Here is a 27,488-nt window from a genome sequence, read left to right on the forward strand (position 1 = left end):
GGGGACTGGACCTGGTCACTGTAGCATCAACAACCCAGTCCTAACCCATCCAACCATTGATCTGCAAGTTATTACCTTGACAAAAACATGTGTGCTTCTAGAAATCACGTTGTCTTGTAGGGTGTTGTATTTTCCTCGGGATAACATAAACTACATTTTCTTTTAATTTGGTTCAGGCATGCACACATTCTTCCTTTTCTCTGTTGGGTCCATTACCCAAGTTAGTTACAAAACCATCTAAGTTTATTTAATTATTTTCACATAGTTACGAATTCCGATAACTTGGTTCAAATTCTAGGATTAAGTTCCTAGGTTCTCTGTTTCAATTTTCATGCCTTAAGTTTTATTTCACATCAACAATATGACATTTGTAGTTTTATATATTGTAGAGCCTATATACTCAGTCTTTCATTTAAACTTCCATTTACAACAATATATGTATATACACTATAACTTGCATCTTAAACTACTAATTGCAGTAGGATATATGTACTCAACACTCGCTTACAAACTATCAGTTTAGAAGAATGTAAATTCTGAATCTTACATTTACACTACCAATCACAGTAAAATGTATGTACTCATTCATGCAAGAAATCCAGAGTTAAAAAAATCTTGAGTACTTATCTGTTCACATAAAATTATTGAATTCAATAGGGTGAGACCTTCTCCACCCAACCTTGAAAAGGGAAATGACATCCTGTACTACCCCCCAAGCTTCCACTCTAGGACAATAGGTAACAATATTTCTTTTCTTGAATCAGACAATAGACATTGGGACCACAATCCAGTCTTTTAAGCCACTGATTCCTATCTGTAATGAGGTTGTCCACTACCTCAAGTCTAGCTCAGGATGTCCTCTCTTGTCTATGTCATACAAATATTTCTTCCTTTCCTCTTTTCTCAAACAAAAGACTGAACCCCTTTCTTTCCACTAAGATCCATTTTTATCTCCAGGAAAGAAAAGTATAACTATCTCTAATTGTTCCTAATTGCCCGGAGGTTGGAATTCATTTTCAGTCTCCCCTCTTGAATTCTGAGATATTCATAATTATAAAAATAATATTATTCACTACTTAACTAACATCAAAATGTCATTAGTCTTCCATGAGTATGAGTTACTATAGTCTTAAACAAGTAAATTAATTCTAAATGTCATTTGGGAGGTATTACATCTCCCCCCCTTGGAAAAACACCGTCCTCGGTGTTTACTATAGCCCATGGAAGATAGTAAGATGAACTTGTCTCATAATACTTTCATATTCCCAGGTGGCTTCCTTCGGGCTAAAGTGCTTCCACTGCACTTTAACTTAGATGATAGCTTGCTTCTGCACCATTGTTTCTCTCCGATCGAGAATACACAATGGTTCTACCAGAAATTACCCATCTGGTTCGACCTGTCAAAACATCATTATTATCATTAGTTTATTTATCTTGGTTTTATATTTCATAACTCAATTTCATTCATACTTACTTGCACTTCTTGCCAACTAATAATGTGTTTGTAATCATACACATACTTCTTTAATAGTGACACATGAAATACATTATGTACTTTTATGTGATGAGGAAGAAAAAGTTGATAAGCTACTGGTCCTATCCTTCTCAGGACTTGGAAAGGGCCACAGTAATGACATGCCAATTTAGCACAACTACCCCACTGCAAAGTGATTTTCTTGGGTCTTATTTAGACATATACATGGTCTCTAACCTGGAATTCTTTGTAAATCCCCTTCTTATATGCGTAATATTTTTATCTATCTTGAACTACTTTTAGGTTTTGTCAAACTTTCTTCACTTCTTATTCCATTTCTACTATCATTTCAGGTCCTAAGATCATCTTGTCTTCTGGGCTACGCCAACTAGTTGTAGTCCTACACTTTCTTCCATTCAACACTTCATAGGGGCTCATCTTTAGCGATTCATGGTAGCTATTGTTATAAGCGAATTCAACCAAATGAAGTTAGTCTTCCAATTTGGTTGGCTATTGCATTACATGCATTCATAACATATCTTCCAATACTTGATTGACCCGCTCTGTTTTTCAATCCATCTCAGGGTGATAAGTGGTACTAAGTTGGATCTGAGTACCTAGCCCTATAAAAAGAGCTTTCTAGAATGCAGATGTAAATTTTACATCTCTATTTGAAATAACTAGCTTTGGCATACCATGCAATCAGAATATTTCCTTCATAAAGATGTCTGCGATTTCCACTGTTTTATAGGTGGATTTAATAGGAATAAAATGAACATCTTTTCTCAGCTTGTCCACCACCACCATGATGGAATCATGCTGCTTTCGGGTTCTCAGAAGTCTGGTTATAAAGTATAATGTAATATTTTCCTATTTCCACTCAGGTATAGGAAGTGGTTGGAGCAGTATAGCGGGGTGTTGATGCTCGACTTTAACCTTCCAACATTCTAAACACTTCATCAAACATATCATGATATCCTTTCTCATCCCAGGCAAAAAATATCCCTTCTTAATTGCAAAAAAAAAAATTCTAATATCCTCAGTGAGTGGCATATGGGATGCGGTGAAACTCATCTAACAACATTTGTGTAACCTGATTGGGAACATACACTCTTCCCTTAAAAGTTAACAAATTGCTATTATATATGCCACACTTAGATGGTTTCCAAGAATCTTTCATTTTTTTAACTCGCTGCCATAAAAATTTATATTCATGATCTTTAAGGGAAACCTCCTTGATTTGTTCTATCACATCAAACTCTATGCAGTGATACTGAATTTCATACAAACATTTAACCTTTCTTCTTAGAGCATCAACCACTCAGTTTTCCTTCCCTTTAAGGTGTCTTATATCAAAGTCAAATTGACTCAGAAATGCTATCCACCGAGCTTGGCGTGCATTTAAATTAGGCTGTTTAAAGAAATTAGTTAAGTTGCTATGGTCTGTCATAAGCATGAATTTCTTTCCCAGCAAGTAATGGCACCATACTTTCAATGCATGCACCAATGCAGTAAGTTCTAGATCATAAGTTGAATATATCTACTCATTCTCTTTAAGCTTCCTAGACTCCTAGTTCACCACTTTTCCATCCTGCATCAAAACACCTCCCACCCCTTGTTGGTAGGCATCCATGCAAACAATGAAGTCCTTTTTTGGGTCAACTACTTTTAGTATTGGAGCGGATGTTAGTAAATGTTTGAATCGCTCGAAACTGAGTTGACATTATGCTTTCCACTTAAAAACTCTCCCTTTCTTCTATAGAGATGCCATGAGGTAAGCAATCTTAGAGAACCCATCAATAAATAGACCATAATAACCTGCCAAACCCATAAAGGATCAAATATCTGCTACATTTTTAAGGACAGGTAAGTCTAAGATAGTCCTAATTTTTCAGGGTCAACAACATTGCCTTTAGAGGATATCACATGCCCCAGGTACTGTATCTGTTCCTTAAAAAAGTCACATTTACTAAATTTGGCATAGAGTTGGTTTTCTCTTAAGGTTTGGAGAACAATCCTTAAATGCTCGTTATGTTCCTCTACATTTTTCGAATAAATTAAAATATCATTAATGCAAATTAGAACAAAATTTTCCAAATAGGGGTGGAAAATCTCATTCATTAAAATCATAAAGGTTGCTAGAGCATTAGTCAACCCAAAAGGTAGCACAATAAATTCATAATGGCCATATCGTGTTCTAAATTTTGTTTTACAAACATCCTCGTCCTTAATTCGGGTTTGATGATACCCTGATCGCAGATCAATTTTGGAGAATACGATGGTGCCCTTGACCTTATCAAACAAGTAATCTATTCACGATAAAGGATACCTGTTCTTGATGGTTAATTTGTTTAATTTCCTATCGTCAATACAAAGTCTCAGTGTTCAATTTTTCTTCTTCACAAATAATATGGGTGACCCCCAAGGCGACACACTTGGTCAGATGTACCCTTTGTTGAGTAATTCCTGTAGCTTCATTTTGAGTTCATTTAAATCAGGAATGCTCATACAGTATGGTGTTTTCAACACTGGGGAATCTCCAGGAATAAGTTCTATAGTAAAGTCAATGCTTCTTTTCGGGGGTAATCCAAGTATCTACTTAGGAAACACATCTATAAACTCTTGAATGATATGCATATCCTCTAAAACTGACAATTTATCTTTTGAATTGGCATATCCAACTTGTAGTGCATATATCTGACAACCTTTGCAAACAAATTTCTTTAACTAGTTAGCGATGATCGACCACAACTTAATATTTCACTTAAGACCCTATATTTCCTGTCTGTTTCCTTCATCTGTGAGAAAAATGATGGTTTTATCCTTACAATTTACTAGGGACCAATGTCCCTCCAACCAATCCATTCCAATTAACACATCATATGAACCTAAAGGAAATATATTTAAGTTTATTTTAGTGGGTTGACTTGCAATCTCTATAGGAAAACTTTCTATCATGGATGTCACTCTACCTTTTGAACCTATGGCTAATTGCACTAGCCATGAAGTTTTAAATTTCATACTGGACAAATGACACTTTTCGACTATTTTTGGACTAACATAACTAAGACTTGCTCCTGGGTCAATCAAAATAGACACAGTCTGGTTAGCTATCTTACCTTCAAACTCCACCATAGTGGGATGATACTCTGCCTGGTGATTCTCCAAGGCAGCATTAATCTTTGGTATGTTTCTGGCCACATCCCCAACCATGGAAGCTTCTTGAACGCTTGCTGTAATTCCGCTATTGGAGTGGTGAGGACAATTATTGTAGTAGTGGGGTTCCCTACAACCCCAACATTGCAGGGGTGGTTTTGGTAGTTGTCCAAGTTCTGTCTTGTTGAAGGTTTCAATTGTTTTGGCTTCATCAGAATTTTGGTTTCGCTGCTGATGCTTTCCCAGGGTTCCTCCCACCGATTTTCTGGGTATAGATTTCATCACACCTGATCTATTTCCCTTGTAATTACTTAAGAGTCCTCTCTATCCCTTTTTTCCTGACTAGCTTTTATTACCTTCTCCTTTCTGTGCGTCTGCTGTTAACAAATACGAGCCTTCTGAATAGTTTCATCCTTCGTTTTGGAATTGTCAAACTCTATTCGTTCTTTCATCTGAGTAAGTAGACTTCTTATGAAGCATTGTACTTTCGCTTTTTATTCTCATATATATAGAACATAGCGCAACATGGAAGTGAAATTGGTTATAAATTCATCCATAGATTGTTGCCCCAACTTCAAGCCATGTGATTCCTTCACCTTCTCATCATAGAACCTTTCCGTCAAGTATTTATCCTTGAAATATTTCTAGAAGGTTTCCCAAGTCACCTCTCGCTCATTAATGTTTCAAACCGTTTTAATATCTTCTCACCAAAGTGTGGCTTTACCTCACAGTTGATAAACAACTAGTCGAGCCCTTAAGTTATCATCGTATTCATAAATATCAAAATACTAGTTCATATTGGTTAGGCAAGCCTCTGCAGCCTCTTCCACTTCTCCATCAAATAATGGAAGTTTTATTTTCTTAAATTCCCCATGTAATTCAATCTTTGGCCTCTTCGTCCCTCTACCTCCAGAAGTATTTCTTGATTCTTCCTCATTATTCATTCAAGTTTCTTTTGTTTCTAGATGACCTCTCTATTGCTGCCTTATCTCCTCCTTGTTTCCGTTATCTGCCCTAGGATTTGGATCCCTCAGGTTTTGTCGATCTGAGAGGCTTTTCAAGATTCTCTCCTACTCTAATCTCAGTCTCTCATTGTCAGCACACAAATTCATCATTTCTACTCGTAAATGTTGAATAGTCTCTATTAGCACATCATTATCATTTGTTGTACTTTCCCCCAACTGGACCCAAATTTTCGGATTAGATGGGGTGGTCCCTTGTCCCCTTCTCATACTGTTTATCACTACTCTCTGTGCATTTAAACAGTTTGGTTATTGACAACTTTTCTTACCCAAGGCCACAGTACTGGAACTTGTGGCTCTGATACCACTTGCAACATGTAAACCTTATAACCATAGTTATATACACAAAAAAAATTCGCTTTACTCTAGACTATGTGAATGCAATATTTACGACATATTTACCATACCCACATAAAGCAGTTTATTAGATTTCATTTATTGGTGAAGGCAACCAATGGAATAACATTATAAAGTTTGCATATAATTTAATATGGTGACTTCATTGGAACTCTCATGCGCCTTAACCAAACTTCAAAATGGATGTTCGAAGTGTCAAGAAGGCTTGGTGGAAGACAATTGGGGTTCAATATGGTAGACAACCGGGCACCTTAGAATCGTTGATCCCTTCTAAGCTGATCCAACGATGTAAACTCAGTTGCAAGCAGTTAGGGTTCTGGTCTCTGGTACTTGCACCCTCAGTTTTCCATTCGCCTCATGCAGCTCTCCGAGACTGCGATCTGCTACCCAATGCCATCGAATCTACTGTTAAGGGTTATACCGCAATTTACAGTTATTTTACTACTAGATCTGCATTACTCATATGGTTATTCTTCATCTCAGAAGTCTAATTTTCTGTAAGGATTGTGGGTTAATCAGTTCCTCCACATGTTGCTCTGTTTTTCAGAGGGTTTCTCTCTTAAGGTCTCTTCAGATTCTGGATGGTGTTTTCTGAGATACTCACTAGTATGAGTAACCTCTGGTCAAAATTATTTTGTTTTATTTGATATAAATATTAGAATCTCTATTATCCTGCTAATCTTTTCCATGGTTGCAATTTACTGTATAGATTCCATCTTTCCAACAAGTTTATTTTTTTGGTGCACAACATTTTTTTTCTCAATGATGGAGGGTGAGTAATCGGGGTTCTGAAAAACCGAGATTCCTCTTGAAGGTAACTTCTGTCACCTTTATTGTATTCCTTACAATTATTACGCAATAGGTTAATGATTTTTATCATCGAGAGCCTTATTGTTTCCTTAGGGTTTTTACGCCTGTTTGGATGCACCTTACAGGTATGCCTCCATAGGAGATTCGAAAAGCGACAACCCCACTACTTCGATATCCTTAACAATAGGTTCCTATCTGCTTACTCACAACCATTCAACGTGTAAAATTAGGAATGAAGGTTTTATGTCCTTTTGGTTAACTGAACTGATATTTTGGGGTAATGGGGGTCTTAGAAAATTTTAGCCCCAAATGAGGGTTCCATGATTCACGTTTTTGAAGAAGTTGCTTATTTTGTTGATGTAAACAAATACTAGGATGTTTGTGTTTATTTACTTACGGATGAATGACACAAATTTAGTTGTGTTCTTGCTCTTGTTGTTACACAATTGCGTTTAAGTAGTGTTTACTTCATATAACTAATAATGTAAATTAAAAATTAGTCTAAACCATATATCTCTAAGGTGGTTAAATTGATTCTCTATATATAAATAGAAGAGATTCTTGTTAGACTGTTTCAAACTTCTACCCATTATTAATGCAAGTTTATATACGAGAAGTTTGTTTGCAGCACGACTTCTTCTCCTATCGTTAAAGCTATTTTCAAAATCCGCAAGCAAATGATGTGGGTGTTAGCAAAATGTTTATGTTGATAGTGGGTGATGAAGATGGTTATGTTTATAATTCCCAAGCGGAACAGGACTTCATACTGTTCGAGTAATGTGAAGCTATATATGATTCATTTTGATTTCAATTCTAATAAATATATTTTGAAAAAATAAATATTTTCAAATATGGTTGTTTTAAAAAAATTTCATGTCTTTTACTTTTATGGTATTTATTAATAATATCACATGTCCTTTACCTTTATTAATAAATTTTTTAATTTTATGGTATTTATTAATAATATCACATGTCCTTTACCTTTATTAATAAATTTTTAATTTTTAAGTTATTCTATAAATATATAAAATATATTAATAAACAGTTTTAATTAAAAAATATTTTACTTTTAATTAAAAGAAAAATTATCTAGAATAAATATTAAAATATATTTTTTGTTATTAATGTTTTTTAATTATAAGTTAATTTTATTTTAATTATTAAAAGAATTATGGAAAAACTGTTTATATGTTAAGAATTTTTTTTGGTGAAAATTATATTTCAAAATATATTTATAAGTTTCAAACTATAAGTGTGATTCATTTTTAGTACAATAATTTTTTTTCTCTTATATGATAATTTTCACACAAATATTTTTTAACATACAAATTATGCATCACAAAAACCTAAATTCAAAAACTATTTACATATTAAATATTTTTGTAGTATTGAAATATCTTAACTTTCATCTACTTTTATATATAAAATTCATGTAAAATATTTTAATTAAAATGAATATTAAAAACATTTACTTGGTAATAAATATTATATTATTAACTTTAAATTAAGCATTAAAAAATAGCCGATATGGTTTGTAACAATATTAAAAAGCACATCTATAAATTAAGTAATAATAATATTTAAATAATATTCATATTGGTTAATTTATATATATACCAAATAAAAATTTTAACCATAATTTTTTTTTTTCTATATATAGATATATATGAAGTTGATATGGACATAAATTCTTCAAATAGTTTATTTAAATCTATTGTTAATGTATTTTTGAAAATTATAAGATTTAAATATATGATTCACACATTTTTGTTTACTTCTAATTACTTTAAAGCATATTCATTTTTTTTAATTATATCTGATATTATTTTTCTATTTATAGCATAGTTTTTATTTTTTATTTTAATTTTAAAGGGGCACAGATAGATGTACAAACAAACTTACACATCCCCTCATACTGGGTTGTAGAATGAGCCTCATAATGGGCTGTAAAATGAGCCTCAGGGCTCAATAATCCCTTACTTTTCCACTAATGTGATTGTTAAAGATATCTAGATAATATTTATACTCATTATATATATATATATATATATATATATATATATATAATTTGAGTGGGCATAATAATTAATAACATATGTTTCTTAGATAAGCTGAAAATCAAAAGAGTAGAATATGTGTGTTTTTATAAATTTAGTAGTCAAATCACCATAAACATGCTCTACTTCGTCCCATAACTATTTTATTAAAAATTATAATTCTATAACCATTTAATTAAAAAAATTAAATATTTAAAACATTAATGAGTATTTATAGTCTTGAAATTGTCCTCATCAATATCTCTATGGCACCATTATTTATAATATCTCTAGATGCCAATGCCAGCAACTACTTTTAAAAAAATACTAAACCCTGGTCGATTATGCACGATGTATTATTCTACTTGCTTGTGTAGATGCATACCGCTGTAATGTTTATCTATAGGCCTGAAACCTTGAAATTGTATTTATTTAAAATTTGTCCTCATTAATATCTCTATGGCACCATCTCAATTTCAGCAACCAGTTTTTTTAAAACGCCGAAACACTTGTCGATTATCGATTCAAAACCAACTACACTTATTGGAATTTTCGCATCTGCTCAGAGGACTCCCGTATTTTAGAGATGGTCAATGAGAGTGGGTAGACATATATGTGATAAAATTGAAACCTGCAGATCCCATACAATCTTCGACCCAGACTTGAGTTTGGAAGGATTTTAGAAAAAAATGGAACGCATGCATTCATCCAGCGTTAGTTAGATTCGCTTTTTGAAACGATATACCAAACAATGATGTTGATGAGAATTTGTTTATATGGGGTGACGCTTTTATTCCTCGATAATGCCAATCTATATATAACGGGATAAGGTATGACGCGGGTGATGCACGTTAGATTCGCTTTTTGGAAGGATGAGCCAAACAATGATGTTGGTGATGATTTTGTTTATGTGAGGTGACACTTTTACTCCTCAATAATGCCAATCTATATATAACGGGATACGGTATGACGCGGGTGATGCACATTTGTCAACAGGTGATGCACATGTTTGTGAACAAGTAATGCAGTAGTTTAAGTAGACTGTTTTCGCTCTAAAAATCATGAATATTTCAGTAATATTTTGATAATTTTTTGTAATTTTTTGTAGGGATTTTTGTAAATTTAAGTTAAAGTTTTTAAACTTCAAAATTTTAGATGTTTTAAATTTTTTTTATAGTGTTAAATTTATTATTATTTTCAAAAATATGATTTAAACATTACTTCGGTAAATATGTTGAAATTATTTTACCTAAATTAACTTGAGATTTTGACTTTATATTAATTTTCGAAGTGCTAATGTGGTGATCAGGATGTTTACGAAGTAAATTGTAAATTTGAAGTTTTAAATTTACGGTGTGCATGTAATGAATATTGTATTATATATTTTAGTATTAGATATTTTTTATATTGAATATTGTAATGAGTATTGTATAATTTTACCGTGTTGTGCATATGTAATGAATATTGTATTGTATATTATATTATTAGTATTTGCACTAGATGTTGCAGAGGAAACGCCCGTAAAGCATAAATTGAGGAACAATGGCAACATGGTGATGGGAAAATCTAAATAAGATGTAGAGATGGTTAACGATTTATATGATTGACATGATAAATATATTGGACTTTGCTAATAAAACATCAGAGCTATTTAGGTTGTCAAATGATCATGATGTTTCTTTTTAGACAGAAGCGGTTAAATTTTATTATAGGGCACCAATGCAGTGGCATTGTGCAATTACAGTACTGCTCTGGCTAAGAGCGCAAAGCGTAATTTTCCTCCTAAGACAGTAAACAATGTAGCAGAGATTGAATATACCCCACTGCAGAATTCTAAACTCCGTGTTGTCATGATCGATTGGAGCGTTGGAGAAGGCATCGAAATAAGAAGCACTGAGATTGTCGACAGGTCCACAGATGAACGCTGGAAGATGAGTGGAGCCGGTGGCGTGAGGTCCCTCCGGATCAGCGATCAGGTTCTTCATTAGGCTTTCCAGGATATCACAAAGGGAGCCCTTCTTTCTATTTCCTTTGGATTCGCTATGGATAGAGAACAGAGCGTTTTTGCTTCTGCCAAAAATGCAGAAGTTGATCACCCAACCTTCCTTCATCCGGATGCTTACAGCAGAGAAAACTGGGACAAAACACAGGGCGTGAAGCTGGGAGAAAAGGTCAGACTGCTTCATTAGGGATTGAACCAAGATTTTTTTCAGATGATCATTAAAATTGTTGTGGTTCAGACAGCAGGGAGGATGGAAGGGCCTAGGGATCAGAGGAATACCCAACAGAAAAAAGGCCCAAAGAACACAGGAGTTAAGGGATATTGCATAAGGAGTCGACATAGTTAACGGACAAAGATCTTTTACTCCGCAGAACGCTGAGATTGGCTTCCATAGCTGCCTGGGTATTTAATTTCCTGGGAATATGATAGAAAGAGATCTTGTGGAATTTGGGCAAAATAAGTCTGATTTTCCTGAGGATGGCTGATAAATGGAGCTGAGAAGGATTCTTATTGGTATTCAACGCCTGGATAATGATCCTGGAGTCCCCGAAGACTGAAATGGATAGGAAGTTACCTTTGATCGCTTGAAATAGACCCTGCCATAGAGCAAGAGCCTCCGCTCTGTTGTTAGATTCCCTACCCAGACCCCAAGCAAACCGGATCACATCAGAACCATCAGGACCCAAGAGAACCCCACCGCCTCCTGCGATACCAGGGTTGCCTTTGGAGGCCCCGTAAAAAAAAAGACAATGTTCATTCAGAGCCGACCTCCACTTAATGAACTCTTGCTCCTCCAGCCTAATTTCCCAGTTGGAGTGGACACTAGCAGAAAGGGTGGCACAGTCCTTATGGTTAGGGACCAGTCCATTCAACCAGAGATCCTCCTCTCTGTTCAGAGCTTTTCCAGGCTTTTTGGCAGAGTTGGTTTCAAGAGTTTCTCCCAATAGAGCTCTGACTTTAGTGATGACTCTGGACGAATTGCAGCTTTCGTTTCTGAATAATCTGTTGTTCCTTTCAAGCCACAACTTCCAGCAAACGATCTTGGGGATCCATAGCCAGCAATTTTTGAGAAGGTGATTTTTGGAAAGACCAAACAGAGATAATTTTCTCCAAGTTTGGAAAAGATTTGGTATGTTCCTAGGGAGCTCGAATTTATCAGAATTTAGCATAAGGATCCCCTTCCAGACTTCTAGCGCAAAAGGGCAAGATAAGAACAAATGATCAGTTGTTTCTTCCTCCGACATGCAAAGATTGCACCAGGATGGTCCTTCCATACCACGCCTGCGGAGATTATCACGAGTGAGTATACTGTTGTGAGCTAACGTCCAGCAGAAGAAATCAATTTTGGGAAGAGAGGGGGAATCCCAAATAAATTTCCATTGAGCAGGATTTGGAGGAACATTCGGAGTGGCCATAATACTTTTGTAGCCTTCAGATGCTGAATACGAACCTGAGACAGATCCCCACCCTCGTTTGTCCTTTGTTGAAGCTTTTAAGGGAGCTTTCCCTTGAAGTTTATCCAAAAGAACTGAGGCTTCACCATCCAGCCACTGAGGGACCTCCCCCAGTTGCCAGCTGTCCCAAAGACTATCCTCCGTCCAAGTGGAGATGTCCCAGAGGGTGTTCAGATTGCGAGCCTGGAGCCAGTCTTTGATATTGGTAAGTTCTTCCATCTGACTCAAAGGTTGATCACCCAGAATAGGATCATCCCAGATTCTTATTTTTTGCCCATTACCTGGAATCCAATACAGCTTATGACTGAAATGTTCCAAAGCTTTGATGCAGAGTTTAAAAACAGGAGAACCTTTGGAGGTTTGAGGAAGCTGGTCCAAGCATCTAAGGTGCTTCCCATGAAAATATTTTCTCCACAGGACTTTCTTGCTCCAACTTAATTTTCCAGAGACAATGTCCCAAAGCAGCTTGGTTCCCAAAGCCAGATTTTGAGTGGCCAGATCGCAAATTTGTAGTCCTCCTTCCATAAATGGCTTTTTAATAGTATCCCATTTAACAAGATGCAGCCTTCTTTCGTTGTTTTTTCCCCCTTCCCACAGAAAACGCCTTAGAAGAGCTTCCATTTTGTTGATGAAGGTTTTTGGGGCAAGGAGGATGGAGTGCTGATATAACGGAAGACTTGAGAGGACAACTTTCATCAGAATGATCTTCCCCGCATTATTCAGCCATGAAGCTCCCCAGGCATGGATTCTGCTTTTAATCTTGTCCAGCAGGGGCATCCAATGGGCAACTTTAGGAGTGGTCTTGAAGATTGGTATCCCCAGGTATTTAAAGGAGTCCCAGGCCCAGGACCCTTCCATATCAAGAATCCTTGCAATATCTGATAATTCCTTAACCGAGCAGTTCCAGCTATAGATTGTGCTTTTTAGAAAGTTGATCTTGCTGCCCAAGACTTCTCTATAAATGTCCAGCTCCTTCTTGAAAGATTTAGCAGAGTTGATGCTTGCCCCACCCAGCAATAACGTATCGTCAGCAAATTGGGCATGATTTATGTCTTTGACATGGTGAACCATGCGAAGGCCAGGGAGGATTTGAGTCTGTTGATTATGGTCCAGTTGAAAGCTGAGTACTGAGGCTTGAATGGCATAAAGAAGCGGGGACAATGGGCAACCTTGTCTTAGGCCCCTAGAGGCTTGGAAAAAATCTGAAGGTCGCCCATTTACCAAAGGCGCTATCCAAGGAGAGGCAATGCAGGCTTTTATCCAGTTAATGATGGCTGAAGAGAAGCCCATTTTCTTCATAACCATAAACAGGAATTCATGCTTTACCCTGTCAAAAGCATTTGCCAAGTCAAGCTTAATCACCATACCTTTCTCCTTGTCAAATGATCATGATGTTGATATTAGGATATTTACATGTTTCTAGATTATATAAGATATAATAATAAAATATAGATTTTTGTGGTTGTCTTTATTACATTATGTAGATTATGATCTGAATTATATATATTTTACACAAAAACCAGAAACTCACTGCATTCAAACTCTTAAGATGGCATCTACATAGATGTCTACTTTCCTCTCAAGCATCAAGGACCTTACAATTCTACAACATGTGGGGATCTACAAAGAAACACATAGAATGATAAAAGAGCGTGTATTGGCAAAGAGTTTGTGAGTTATTTCCCACTTGCACAACCTTCACATTAACATTGGTGACTTGGCTTTATAAGTTTCTACATAAGTGCACCATCTCCAAATGACTTCAAACACAGTCCACTAAAACCTCTAACCTTTAGCAAACTTGGCAGTAACGGCTTTTCAAATCACACTCCAATCAAATTGCTAACATCACCCACCTGTGTGAATGGAAACTATTTGAGCATCAAACAATTGATCCTTGAACAAATCCCATTTCCCTAGTAAACTCTCCTCCTTTCAAGGCATAAGAAACCTCTTCTTGCAAACTATCCTATCTCAACATGCCATATCTAGGGCCAAGGCTCGCATGACATCGTGTTGGGAAAAGTACAGCTCAGAGGCCCTTCCATAATTGATTGCTTGACTCCTACATGCCCAATTATCAAAACAACAATGTATAATATTTTTCTATCCTCTGGAAATGATCCCAGGTCTAAGAAGCACTCTCGTGCTTCCTCGTCCAGGACATTAATACTGGCTTCTAGGCATTTGAAAAGCCCTTCTTCGTCCAGGACATCAATACTAGATTCTAGGCATTTGAAAAGCCCTTCTTTGTGATAATCTGATATTGATTCACCATTTAATAGTTTCTTCTTGGCACTCTCCCACACCGGACAAGGCTCACCATGCAAAGAGCTTCCTATCACCTTCAGAGCAAGTGGCAGACCTTTACATTGTGTTTGCACCTGTCATGTATACAACTATAACCATAAGTGCAACTTCTATGGGTAGAAAAACCAATCAAACACATATTTTGTTGTTGAAGCATGAACTAATATGCTTTAAAGTGCAATCACAACGTTTGTTTTATGGCTTATGAAGATGAATGTAATGAATACTTGGCAGTAAAGGATTTTTCAAATCACAATTATCAAAATCATAATGTTCACGAATCTCAAAATGCTTTTCTATTCACAAAAATAGGCATAAAAAGGAATACATAGCATTGATGGTGGTCTAGTGGCAATTTGAAGTTGTTATTGTGATGATAACTAGAGTCCCATTAAAAAAAAAAATTCTAATCTAATAGAAATAGAACATTATCATAACACATCAAAACTACAAACCAAATTTTGAATTTTTTTACACACATCACCATTCCATTAAAAATTTGTCCTTACTCACTTCTGTCTGCAAGTAGAAGTGAACTTTTAATCTTAAAACACAATATTTAAAGTTTTAAAAAAGAATATTTAAAGTCATTTACTCTTAATACAATATTTATAAGGTCCTTAATGTTATGATCACAACTAAACACCTTACTTTTACCATGATAAGGACTCTAGATACACACTAATATTCTTTACGACTATTCATTTAGCTATACAAATAGGACTAGACACACTACACAAAAACTATGGATAACTAATTTATGAAGGGCCAATAATTCTAGTGGAACATGGATAACATGTTTGCAGTGTGCACTCGTCCTGATCCTGCACAACAGAAACCTTTCCATGATGAGCGCAAGTCATAAAATGAAAATTTGTTCAAATAAGATACACTTCGATGTAAAAAGTATGCACTGCTAATATTGAAGAGTCACCCATATGAGGATCTACTAACATTGAGCAGACACCCATATAAGAATCAAATGTTATTAAAAGGAAACTTTATTAATAGGAAACTTTAAGCTTATATCTTGATATATTACCAGCCTACTTTCACCACAATTTCACTTGGCATCATGTTTAATAGAGATCTTAACCATCCAGCCAATCCATGCTGAAGTATGATTTTACAATTTCAACTCTAAGATCCATGGTAGCAGAGACGATTCCATTGTTGCTCAATCTTCTCATCACATATAACATGCTTTGGAGATTTAAGCCCTCCAATTGATTTAGGCAACTTACTCAACCGAGAACACTCTCTCATGTCAAGCTCGTCGAGATTCTTTAACTGCCCTATTTCCTCGGGAAGTTCTTTCAAGCACTCACATAGAGAAATGTTTATCTATTCCAACTTCCCAAGTTTTCCAATAGATGTTGGAAGCTCTTTCAGACCTAGACATGCATATATTCTTAACATTCTTAAAGAACTGAGCCTCCCCAAATCATCAGGTAACTTTCGAAGAAGGTGACAGTTAGTGATAGACCACTTTTGAACTGAAGACATGTCACAAATGCCAAGGGGCAACTCCTCCAAATCACAGCAATGATCCATGTTAAAATCTAGCATTATGGGAAGCTTTAGATTCGACTGGATGCCATTAAACCTAGACATATTTCCAAGCCCTTCACATAAGCTCAAATATAGCTTCTCTAAGTTCTGTAAGACTTTACTGTGCTCTTGAAGTGGGGGCACAATCAACCTCTCCAAACAAATAGTCTTGAGCTAAGTGAGTGATGATAGAAATGGTAGACCCTTCATTGTGGCTCTCTTGGACCTGTAATTGAATACTATGAGGACTTTCAATTTTCTCATTTTATTCAAAAATGATGGAAGAAAGTAATTTCTTGTAGAAAAGAGTAAAACCAAAGCCTTCACCTCATGAAAATTCATCTTACACCACTGATACTCTTCCATTTCTCCTCCACAGGTAAACTACAAATGCCAAGTCCAATTACAAAAATATACATTGTGAGACACTTCACATCTTTTCTAAGATGTTCGATATCAAGCACCTACACCTAGAAATTGGTTGCTAATTAGTTCATGCAGATCACAGAGTGATAATCCAATTTGTGAATATGGAAAAAAAATTAACAAAAACAAATAATTTTCTCTCAAGTTGATTGCTTAGCGCCCCTAAGCAGTAAAATTAGAGATCATTTTGTCTATATAAGAAAAATAGAGAAAAAAAGCATCCTGGACACATCATTAACTAGTTAAAAAACTTGGAGATCTCTCTTCATTAAAAAACTTGACACTGGCCTACAACCCTCTGTCTCAAGGAGTAATCCCACCTGAACTTGGGAACTTGTCAAGGCTGCAACAGTTGTGGATGACAGATTGTAATTTAGTAGGAGAAATTCTAGAGTCAATAGGAAATATAACAAATATGGTGCATTTGGACCTCCTAGAGAATCATTTGACGGGCAAGATCCCCAGAAAATTGATGGCCCTTTCAAACATGACAGATATGATTCTATATTATAACAATTTATCTGGACCAATTCCAGACAATATCAACAATCTTAAGAGGCTTGTGAATTTGGATATGTCTATCAATGAGCTCAATGGAAGCATCCCCATTGGGATTGGAGATTTGAGAAACCTAGAGACACTGCAATTAAACAACAACCATCTCTCTGGATCTATACCCTCTGGGCTTGATAAGCTTACTAATTTAGTCCACCTCAAGCTTTTTACCAACAAGCTCACAAGACTAGTGCCCATGGGAATTGGGATGGTTTCTAAACTTGTTGAGTTTGATGTATCAATAAATGAGTTGTTAAGTACTCTTCCGCAGAATGTCTATGCAGGTGGAGTACTGGTAGCTTTTATTGTATATGACAATAAGTTTACTGGCAGACTTCTTGGGTCTCAAGGAAATTTTCCTAACCTAACCACGACCTGAGTAGAGAATAAACAACTAAGCGGTGAGGTTCATCTGGGACTATGGATTTCTCCACTCCTTGGACAATTATCCTTGACAAACAATGTCTTCTAGGGCCAAATTCCTGCCCAAATCACAAAAGCAGCCAATCAGTGGGCTTTGGAGATATCATACAATCAATTCAGTGGAAGTATTCCCTCTAGCATTTCATAGTTGTGGAATCTCAGCAGCTTCTTAGCCAGTCACAACAGATTATCAAGTACTATTCCAAGGGAACTTAATAAATTATCGTCACTACAATGTCTTTCACTTGACTACAATATGTCAAATGGGGTACTCACTGACAATAATATCATGGAAAGATATTTCTTAGCTTAACCTTGAAAACAACAACCTCACATGTTCAATTCCTGCATCTCTTGGGTCACTGCCAGTTCTTAACAACCTAGACCTCTCAAACAATTTTCTTTCAGGGGAAATACCCCTTGAATTAGACAATCTCAAGTTGAGTTTTCTTAATGTGTCTGGCAACCTCTTGTTTGGCTCTGTCCCTATTGGTTACAATAATATGGCATATGATGAAATTTTTCTTCACAATCCTGGCCTATGTGGAGGTGGGCCATTAAAGCTTCCTTCATGCTTCCAATAGAAAAAGGGATCTGAGAATCATCAATACATGGTATTGATTGCGATTATTACTATGGTGGTCATAGTCTTTTTTATTCTTATAAGTATCCTGTATAAGACATACAAGAATTTTTCTCAAGCTAAATCAAAGAAACTCTCTTGGAAACTCACACACTGGAATTCGACAAATCAGACGTTTTGAAGAGATTGACAGAAAATAACGTTATTGGAAGTCGAGGTGCAGGCAAAGTGTATAAGGTGACACTACGATGTGGCACTATTGTTGCTGTGAAACAGATATGAAACAACAGGAAAGGGCAAATGGGCCAAGACAAGGAATTTCAAGTAGAGGTGGACACTTTAGGGAATATTAGGCATGCCAACATTGTCAAGTTGCTTTGTTGCATCTCTAGTTCAGATTCTAATCTGTTAGTGTATGAATACATGCCAAATGGTTGCTTGTATGAATGAATTCATAATTATGAAGGGGAAAACCTGGATTGGCCTACTCGTTATAACATTTCTATTGGTGTTGCTCAGGGTATGTCCTACTTGCATCATGATTGTTCCCCTCTAACTAATTACATAGGGACGTTAAATCATATAATATATTGCTAGATTCTGAATGGGATTTTGATTTGGCTAAAACAGTGGAGAAGTTGAGTCAGGAGAATGTCGTGTCAGTATTTGCAGGCTTATATGGCTATATTTCCCCAGGTAAGACTTTCCAATTAAACAGATAATGCTATGACATATATTTTTGTATTAACCAAATGTGTCAATAGAAAAAACACAATTCTAGCCAACTGATTCAACTGATTTATATGTGTGTAGAGTATGCTTACACCCTTAAAGTGAATGAGAAGAGTGACATATACATCTTTGGTGTGGTCCTACTGGAGCTTGTGACTGGAAAGAAACTCATTGATGTCAAATTTGCAGATGACTTGGGTATTGTTAGATGGGTTCGGAATCAGATTAACATTGACATTAACAAAGTCCTAGATTCACGCATAACATACTCACATAGAGAAGAAATGATGCTGATGTTAAGGGTGGCTCTGCTATGCACTAGAACTCTACCCATAAATAGACCTTTCATGAGGGAAGTTGTGGAAATGATGCTTCTCTGCAGCCCAGATGAAGAAACTAGGAAGGCAGTAGCTGCCACTTTGTCTCCCCATCTCAAGAGGAATCCCAATGCTTTTACATACAACTCTACATATGCTTTCTCTTCTACACATAATAGCATATATCCTTTCCAGGGCAATGATTTGGATTTAGACATGAGACCATTATCTTTATTATATCACCAATATCGGAAGCATTGTTCAGTGATGCTCTTTCCCTTGCTAGACTGCAGGAGCATTTGATTAATACAGTTGTACGAGATATAATTGGTTCTATTGGTTTGTTCCAAACCGGAAACGCGTCTACCCCAATGGAAGCATTTCATCATTTCCTTGCATAGAAGCATTTGGGTTCATACAAAGAATAGGACCACTGGGTCTTTAGCAAATACATCAGGATATCAGTCCAATTTGGTAACAACTCACCACAGGACTAGAATCTGAGAGTCTCCGTATCCACACTAATAGGAGTTGTTATGTTGTAGCATAACTTTCAAAATAAACAATGGATTAGAGACAATCCTTCGAGATTTGCATTCCCTTAACCAGTAAGTATATTGTATAATAGGACATTTTAGTAGCCCAACTGCAAAACATCTTAGGCAAATAGCTTGTCTCTAGATTGTTTACCACAGAGACTTCACACAGAGTGATCAATATATCATTGGATTCATAATCATTGATGGATAATTGAAATCAATTCCATCAAACCTCCTGTGCCATTCAAGGCCATTATGAGGCTTAGATGTAATATTATTCCAAGATTGATGGTGTATTTTTATATAGGCACTAGCTCATGAAATATTGTAAGCACCATAACAGTAGCAGAGGAGGATATATTCTCTAAAGTTGATTGCTTAGCACCCCTAAGCAGCAAAATTAGAGAGCATTTTGTCTATATAAGAAAAATAGAGAAAAAAAGCATCTGGACACATCATTAACTAGTTCATGAATCATATCTAGTTTTGATGATAAAGAGCCCCCGAAAAAATATTGTATTGGGAGTTGCTGTATTTTTCCTCAGTCCTAGTGTTTCATGCAAACCAACAAATTTAATCAAAAGAAGATATAGGTTATGGATCAACTTAGAACCAGAAAGCCTTGTCAAGGAAATCATGGGCTTCTTTATCACGAAATGGTTATTTTGAATGTCTATATATTTTCTCTTGTGATTCGTATTTCATGCTAAACAATCAGTTTAATCGACAGGGTACATGTCCTGGATCAGGCCTAAAAACCAGAGAGACTTGTCAGATTAAGAAACATGGTATAGGTTATGGGCGAGGCCTAGAAACTAGAGAGCCTTTCCAAAAAGATCTTTAGGGGCTCTTTATCACACAATCCCCCATTGGTAGGGCCTTGGTCTTGAGCCAAGTATTAGTCTTGGGGTCATAGGAATCCATAGAGCCCGCATAAGCATAAGGCTGTAATGAGAAACCATTCTTTTTACCAAACTTAAGCCCTTTGATTACATAAAAAATCCCATCCACAACAACACCCAGGCAACCATATCTCTTTCTAGGCATATTTGCAATGGGTCTCCATAAATCAAGGTCAAGAACATATTCCTTTGCATGAACAATGGCTTCCCTACAAGCATCTCTCCTTAGAGAGCCTCCAACAACATAAATCTTGCCAGAAATTACACAGTAACCTTTCGTTTTCAGAGGCATCGCCTAGTCTTTGGAATTGATTTATAGATTTTATACCAATACTGTTGTTTTATCTTATTTTCACATTGATTAAGGCTATAAGTTTACTCTTCTAGACTGAGCTCCATCTGGATGCATTGGATTGTTGACAACATAATGTTTCATGTTACCACTTGGTAAGTCTGGAAAACTATTACAACTATTTCTAAGAAAATACACCAAAGTTTCATTATATCTAGGCAAGTTAACTGCAGTGATATGCATAGCTTCTTGGAAGAACAAAAAAAAATTAACATATCATAACTCAATACATTAAGCAAACAACTGTATATTGGTCCCCACTTGGAAAAAGTGTTTAATGACAAAACCAAAAGTTGTAACTGCTGATGCAAAACCCTTTATCTGTGTTATTTGCTTAATAGGCAGTGCACCCAGGTCAATAGAACAAGGGATTAATTGGGATTTTACTATGCTGAAAAACTAATGAAGCTCTTTCATATATTTATATGCTTTGCCGATGTGCATGAAAAACAAACTCATTTCATCTATTTTCACAAATGTAGTAATAAGAAATGCAAAATCTCACGATTTTATTAAGGACAGTTTGTCAGACAAGATTTTTCTTTTCGATGATTGAATATTTATCAAGTTAGTAAGAAAATCATTGAATGGATGAACACAATTTGTAGGACATGTATTAAGTTCCTTTGATGATCAGGAAAATCATTTGCACTTGAACTATTTGCATGGCTTCCCTATAGCAACAACTAAGCCATCAAAACAACTTGAATATAACATCTTGAGAGTTACAAAGTTTGAAAAAATAAGAGCAGATATTAAAAAATGTGAAATAAATGCGTTGAGCAGTGACAATACTTGTGAATTCATGGTGTAAAGTTAAACAAATTCCATTTATGCTTAGATAATGAAGGACAAACATAAAAATGGTGATTCCATGGTCCAAAAAAATTGGTCTTTGAAATAAATCTTATCTATTATTGGACACTAAAGAACAATAATGCAAGCCAATCCATCCTATGCATACATAAACTAATAAAAATTTACAATTGTAAGAACGAAAATATAATGCAGTGGAAGAAGAAACGATGGAAAGTGTATTAGATCCACAACCATGGAGGCTTATCAATGAAAATTCCATGAAAATACAGTGACAACATTTAGGCTTGCTAAAAGTCCCTATCCTATGAACTGGTTCTAAGCAAAAACAAAACCAACCTTGTGAAATCAGATCGAAATGCCACATAAGAGATTTCCTTATAGATTCATTAAGATAATTACTCATATTATGCATAAGAAACCCAGAGAAGAGACAGCAGGAGGGGAGACAGGTCACAAGATTTTTGTTCTCTTCTCTTGTTCATCAGCAAATTGGAGGGCTTCATATCACGGTGAACAATTTTTTTCTAGTGCAGGTCATGCAAGCCCTTGAGCACCTGCTTGGCAACCTCAGCCAAATAGTGTTCTCAAATTTTCTTGTGGTCTTGAAGAACCTACACAATGGTACCACCATCCATGTACTCCAACGCAAAAGAGATATCTCCTCCTCGATCGAATATGCCATAACACTGCATGATTTGTGGAGAATTCGCCCTTCGAAGAATCCTCCATTTCCCTCATTATTTTCTTTTGGTACTCAGTGGCTTGCCTCTGCGAATTGTTATAATAAGAGGAAACGGTAATGACAACTTTATTCACTTGACAACCCAGGTATGATTGGGTGATTTCTTTCATGTTAAGCAATACCATTGAAGATATTTCCTCAGCCACAAAGGTTTTCTCTTCTCCCTTAAAAGTTACTTGGATCAAGGGCTTATCATTGGATTTGCAAACAATAGAAAAGGGCCAAAGGTTCTTATAAGCTTGGATAGAGGAATGGGAGAAATGCCAGCCACTAAACCTATTGGCATAAAAAACAGTGTTCAAAGGGTTGAAAGCGACTTGATTCTTGGCAGGCTCTCCGATGAGGCATTCATTTTTTGTGAAGGCAACCATGGAAGGAGTAATCCGATTGCCCTGATCATTGGGAATGATATCCACTCTGTCATGATAACCATCCCAAACACCCACACAGCTGTAAGTGGTTCCAAGATCTTGTGCCACGCAAAGGAGGAAACCAAATCCCCTTGAAGGCTGACCTCTTCCATCTCTCACTGAACTCTTCCGAGTTGTTTATGTTTTTCCCGTGCCTCCAGGAAACACATTAGTGTCAATCTTGTTTGAGCACTACCATGAAATGGAGATATGCAACACGGCTTGAAAATGATTGCAGCCAGGATCCATAAACCATGAGCTAATCTCTCTCAATTGCGTAACAAGGGCCAATCTCGTTACTCTACCATAAGATGGAAATATTTGTTAGCTAGGCTTGAAAATTTATTGCAGTTGAATGTTGAGTTTGATTGCTTTCAATAGGCTTGTTATGTAGCAGTCTTACTATTACTCGTCCTCCCCTACTACGGCGTCAGATGTCTTGAATTGGTCAGAGACATATTTTGCAGGAATTGCCAGATGCACTGCTCACAACCCACATGGAAAGGAAATAGGTATTCATCACATTTTGATTCTATACAGATATCAGAAATTGGATTCGATGTGGTAGTCAAAAACAAAGAATCTGAGCCAAGCAGCCCCAAATCTACTTCCATTTCTCCACTGATTCAAAGAGAGCCTTTCATTAGGTTTTATGCAACCAAAGTTCCAAAACAACTGTGCAATCAAAAACCTCCATCATGCAGGAATCGATCTAGTATTTAGAACAAATCTCGAACAATAGAGCCTGCATAGAGTGAAAATATGTTCTGATCCACATATATCAAAAAGTTGGATATGAAAAATAAAAACGCATCTACACTAGGTTACACAAAAACCAGAAACTCACTTACCTGAGAAACCGCGAAGAGAAACCAAAAAACCCTGGAGAAGTTGCAGAGCAACATTTCGCAGTGGTAGAGGACAAGAATGAGGGTTTGGGTGACCAGCTAGGAGGAGGAAGTAGTGCTAGTGTGAGCCAGGGCAGTCGACCTGCCGCGTAGTGTCGAGCAAGAAGTAGTGTGAGCAAGGGCGGTCGACCTGCTAATAAATAATTTAATACCGGTAAGATCAATCTGATGGTTGAAATTATTTTAATCGTCTAACACTTAAATCAAGGGTCCATGAATGTACATGTACCTTCAGAGGAGAGTTGATTTCAAAGGGGAACGCCTTACAACATAATTAGATATTTTCTTATATCGTATTATATATTTTAGTATTAGATATTTTTTTATAGTGAATATCATAATGAGTATTGTATTAATTTTACAGTGTTGTGCACATGTAATAAATATTGTATTAAATATTTTAGTATTAAATATTTTTTTATAGTAAATATTGTAATGATTCATGTAATGATTATTGTATTATATATTTTAGTATTAGATATTTTCTTATAGTGATATGTTAATGAGTAAAGAGTATTTTAGTTATTTATTTGATGTTTAATTTGATGATGATTTTAAAATTAGATTATTATTTCAAGAAACAAATTTTTGGGTGAAATCACATTCACAAATAAATGTTGTTTTTGGAACCACTTATTGTGGTTAATCATCAAAACTAAAATGGAGAGTCTAATCCATGAAAGTAATTAATAATGTAGAGATGCAAAGATATTACAACAACAAAATACGTTAAAAATTTTAATGCAAATATTATTAATTATATTTTTTAATGTTAGAAATTAACTTTTAGCCTGAAAAATTTAATAGAAATATTATTAATTACATTTTTAACTGTTAGAAATTTAGTGTAACATGTAAACTTTATAACCATAGTTCTCTACACACAATTTTTTTTTTACTTTACTCTAGACTATATGAATACAATCCTTACTACATGTTTACCATACTCACATAACCATGTCATAGCAATTTATTAGATTTCATTTATTGATGAAGGAAATCAATGGAATAACATTTTAAAGTTTACATATAATTTAATATGGACTTCGTTGGAACTCTCATGCACCTTAACCAAACTTTAGAATGGATGTTCAAAGTGTCGAGAAGGCTTGGTGGAAGATAGTTGGGGTTCAATACGGCAGACAACTGGGCACCTTGGAACCGTTGATCCCTCCTAAGATGATCCAACGAGGTAAGCCCATTTGCGAGTGGTTAGGGTTCTGGTCTCTAGTACTTGCACCCTCAGTTTTCCATTCGCCTCATGCAGCTCTCTGAGACTGCGCTTTTCTACCTAATGCCATCGAATCTATTGTTAAGGGTTATACCACAAATTACAGTTTGTTTTACTACTAGATCTGCATTATTCACATGGTTATTCTTAATATTAGTGACCTAATTTTCTGTAAGGCTTGTGGGTTAATTAGTTCCTCCACGGGTTTCTCTGTTCTTTACAAGGTTTCACTCTTAAGATCTCTTCATATTCTGGCTGATGTTTTCTAAGATACTCACTGGTATAGGTAACCTCTACTGAGAGTTATTTTGTTTTATATGTTATAAATCTCAGAATATCTATTATCTTTCTAAAATTTTCCATGGTTGCAATTTACTGTATAGGTTCCATCTTTCCGACAAGTTTATTTTTTTGGTGCACAACATTTGTTTCTCAATGATGGAGGGTGAATCATTGGGGTTCTGAAGAACCGAGATTCCTACTGAAGGTAACTTATGTTGCCTTTATTGTATTCCTTACAATTATTATGCACTGGGTTAATGCTTTTTATCATCAGGAGCCTTATTGTTTCCTTAGGGTTTTTACCCCCATTTGGATGCACTTGACAAGTATGTGTCCGCAAGAGTTTCGAAAAGCAGCAACCCCACTGCTTCGATATCCATAACAACATGTGTCTATTTGCTTACTCACAACCATTCAACGTGTAAAATTAAGAATGGGTGTTTTATGTCCCCTTGGTTAACTAAACTAATATTTTGGGGTAATGGGGGTCTCAAACAGTTTTAGCCCCAACTAAGGATTTGATGATTCACTTCTTTGAAGAAGTTGCTTATTTTGTTGAAGTAAACAAATACTAGGATGTCTTTGTTTATTTACTTACAGATGAATGCAACAAGTTTATTTTTGTTCCTACTCTTGACCTTACACAATTGCGTTTAAGTAGTGTTTACTTTGTGTAGTTCATAATGTCAATTAAGAATCAGTCTAAACAATATATCTCTAAGTCGGTTAAATTGATTCTCTATATAGAAACATAAGAGGTTCTCTGTTAGACTATTTTGAAATTCTTCTCGTTATTTAATGCAAGTCTCTATACGAGACTCATTTCAGGGTAAACTTGTTTTACAAACCCCAACATTCAATATATATATATATATATTTTCTTAAAAGGATTACTTATAATAGTTTTCGCTCCGGACTGGTTTAATTATTTATACAAATTCATAGAGGACTGGACTTGGTCACTGTAGAATCAGTAGCCCGGTCCTAACCCATCTGACCATTGATCTGTAAGTTATTACCTTGAGCAAAACACATGTGCTTCCAGAAATTGCGTTGTCTTGTAGGGTGTTGTATTTTTCTAGAGATAGCATAAACTACATTTCCTTTCAATTCAGTTAAAACATGCACTCATTCTGCCTTTTCTCTGTTGGGTCCATTACCCGAGTTAGTTACAAGACCATATTAGTTAATTGAACTATTTTCACATAGTTATGAATCCCCACAACCTGGTTCAAATTCTAGGATTAAGTTCCTAGGTTCTCTGTTTCAATTTTCATGCCTTAAGTTTTATTTCACATCAACAATATGACATTCACAATTTTATATACTGTGGAGCCTATATAATCAATCTTGCATTTAAACTTCCATTTACAACAGTATATGTATGTACACTATAACTTGCATTTTAAAATACTAATTGCAGTAGGATGTATGTACTCAACACTCGCTTACAAACTACTAGTATAGAAGAATGTAAATTCTGAATCTTACATTTACACTACCAATCACAGTAAAATGTATGTACTCTTTCATGCAAGGAATGCATACTTATACAAACCTTGAGTACTTATCTTTTCACGTAAAATTTTTGAATTCAATAGGATGAGACCTTCTCCACCCAACCTTGAGAAGGGAAATGGCGTCCTCTTCTACCCCTCGAGCTTCCACTCTAGGACAATAGGTAACAATATTTCTTTTTTTGAATCAGACAATAGACAGTTGGACTACAGTCCAATCTTCCTAGCTATAATGAGGTTGTCCACTGGCTCAAGTCCAGCTCAGGATGTCCTCTCTTGTCTGTGTCATACAGATCTTTCTTCCTTTCCTCTTTTCTCAAACAAAAGACTGAACCCTTTTCTTTCCATTGAGATCCTTTTTATCTCTAGGAAAGAAAGGTATAACTGTCTCTAATTGTTCTTAACTGACCAGATGTTGGAATTTGTTTCAAGTCTCCCCTCTTGAATTATGAGATTTTCATTCTTATAAAAATAATATTATTCACTACTTAAATAATATCAAAATGTCATTATTTTTCCATGACTCTGATTTACTAGAGTCTTAAACAAGTAAAGTAATTCTAAATGTCATCCAGGAG

At 35.7% G+C, this 27,488-nt stretch overlaps 1 pseudogene; it reads left to right on the plus strand.

The window, feature by feature from the left end:
* Positions 1–15,408: 15,408 nt before the first annotated feature.
* On the plus strand, positions 15,409–19,511 carry LOC149164651 (uncharacterized; annotated as a pseudogene).
* The last annotated feature ends 7,977 nt before the right edge of the window (positions 19,512–27,488 follow it).

The sequence above is a fragment of the Pinus tabuliformis genome, chromosome 5_1 (genome assembly GCF_031772625.1).
Source record: "Pinus tabuliformis cultivar Carrire ecotype Pingquan chromosome 5_1, CPIR1, whole genome shotgun sequence".
Taxonomy (NCBI): Eukaryota; Viridiplantae; Streptophyta; class Pinopsida; order Pinales; family Pinaceae; genus Pinus; species Pinus tabuliformis.